Consider the following 2,296-nt stretch of genomic DNA (forward strand, 5'->3'; position numbering starts at 1 on the left):
TATATATATGGTTTCATGAAAACTATAATTCTCTGTTATTGAAACATAAAAGTGCCTAAAAATAGTCATTACTGTACAATGGAGCATCGACTGCATTAAGATCACACCTAATAGTCATTTGTAGCAATTAGCAGCTCACTGAATACTAAAACCTACTGTGTGTCTTTGGGAACTTGATGACAAGTTGTTAACACAACCCTGATATGTCAGTTCATTTTTATGTAGCCGGATTACAAGCACATACTGTCTTTTTCACACGTTCATTGGTTACAGTAGGGGGAAAAAGTAGCTGGCCATCTGTTTGATGTAAGTCCAATAGTCCCACTTTTTAGCTCTTTTAGTCAAGTCTTGAGGGAAATATCTGCCTCTTCGGCTGCTAACTGCTTCGCTGCTTTAACCAGCTTGTGCCTTGTGGGACAGGTACCACACACTGGGTTTGTCGCAGCTCTTACTTTGCAGCTGCCAGTCTTGGCTAAAGAAATGACACTGTACAACTGCTGAGAGCCAAGCAAAACAGAAAGCAAATAAACAAAGAGCTGAAAGAGACTGTAACCTGGCTCTCATTGTGCTGAGATAAGTTTGTCACACTAGCCACACCTCCGCAGACAGGAAAAATATCTTACATACAATATTAATAAGACCATCTGCAACTGAAACTGCACAGCTATTTCTGTACTTAGTGTTCCTTTTTTTGGTAGCCCTGCAGCTGTGTGACAGCAAATACTCATGAGACATGTCTCACACTGACACAAAAGCTAAAGGGGTTTGATAATTGGATCACATGGGGACTAAAGCAACAACATTAGATCTGTTACTGGCTGTCCCAAAGGCTATAAAACCAACACTGAAGGCTATAATGAAAATGTTCCCTCTTTCTGTTCCTTTTCACCCCCTTTTTTTGCACCCTTTCCCTCCTCTTCAAAGTTCATCTCAGTCACCTCAGAATAAGAGGACTTTTGACAGCTACCACAGGTTATTACTTTTGCAACCAGAGGCAAACAGGCCCCTAAGGAGTCCATTAGCAACTAGAAGAGCTGTTGACCTCTTCAGCTGGCTCAGAGAGACATCAAACTTTCAGACTAAGCAGAGTCAAATCAAGTGCTAATGAGTCATCACAACCTGATGGGAAAATCTGAAAACTTGAGTCAATTAAGTGGCACAGTGAGTAATTTTGGCAGACACTAATTGGTGTCAAAGCTTGTGCACGGTGATGGGACTGTGTCTTATACTACTCAGTCCAATCAATACTCAGAACAAGACAGTGATGGTGTTCTTATAAAAGGAAGGTAATCCCAACTGCAAAAGTCGTTATAAAGCTACGTTTTTTTGGTCAAAATCTACACTTTTTAATAAATAGCTTGACAAACAAAAAGGTTGCGTATTAACTATAAATGCTGTTTCTGAGAGCCGATATGAGCAGATTAGGCAAATGCTAAAGGCGCTGTCCATCTAGGGGGTGCCAGAAATGGGGGTTGAAAAAAAAATACAACTTTTTATCAAAGTATAGTTGATTTAGTTTGTAGAATAATCATTACTGTCATGATCTGTGTTCATTTTCCTTAGTTTTCTAGTGTTTCAGTGTTCCCCTGTGTATCTCTGCCCTGCTCCAGCCCCGCCCATGCTCGCCTGTTTCCTCTTGTGTCTCCTCCAGGTGTTTCTTATTGTCCTTAATCAGTTTCTCTTTATATTCTGTGTTCTATCCTCTGTGCTTTGTCCGATCATTGTGCTGTCAACCTCAGCCAGTGTGGTGTCTCCGTGTTCCTCGTGCCTGTTCCTTCTGAGATCTCATGAGATTTTTGCTGCCTCAACAGCCATTATTTGTTTAATAAAGCCTTTCTTTTTGAACTTTGGATTTTTGCCTGCACCCTGGGTCATTCTGCACAGAACCTCACAGAATGATCGGACCAAGTACCCAGCCTGCAGGCAAGACTTTTTCTGCGTTTCCTCCTTTTTTGAGAGTGGTGGGGCTCTGCTTCACCTGAGTCCCCCATGGCTGGTTCTCCTCCCTCTGCCTTGGAGGAGCCGGTTCTGTCCTTGCCACCGTGGGAGGATCAGGTGACTCACCCGCTGATCATCGGTTTGCTGATTATCCTCGGGGGGTCCTCCACTCTCGTGGTGAAATAGCTCCTTTGCCAGCAGATTGAGGATGTCTTGGCAGGGCGTCCTGATCTGCTGCTCTTGCCTGGCCACCGGAGGGTCAGCAATTATGCTCGGCGGGTCCTGGCTGAGTGTCTGAACACCGGCCCTCCCACCACTTCTGTGTTTCCGGGCCGGCTGCTGCAGTGCTTGAGCCTTC

This window comes from Austrofundulus limnaeus, unplaced genomic scaffold (genome assembly GCF_001266775.1).
Source record: "Austrofundulus limnaeus strain Quisiro unplaced genomic scaffold, Austrofundulus_limnaeus-1.0 Scaffold0, whole genome shotgun sequence".
Taxonomy (NCBI): domain Eukaryota; kingdom Metazoa; phylum Chordata; class Actinopteri; order Cyprinodontiformes; family Rivulidae; genus Austrofundulus; species Austrofundulus limnaeus.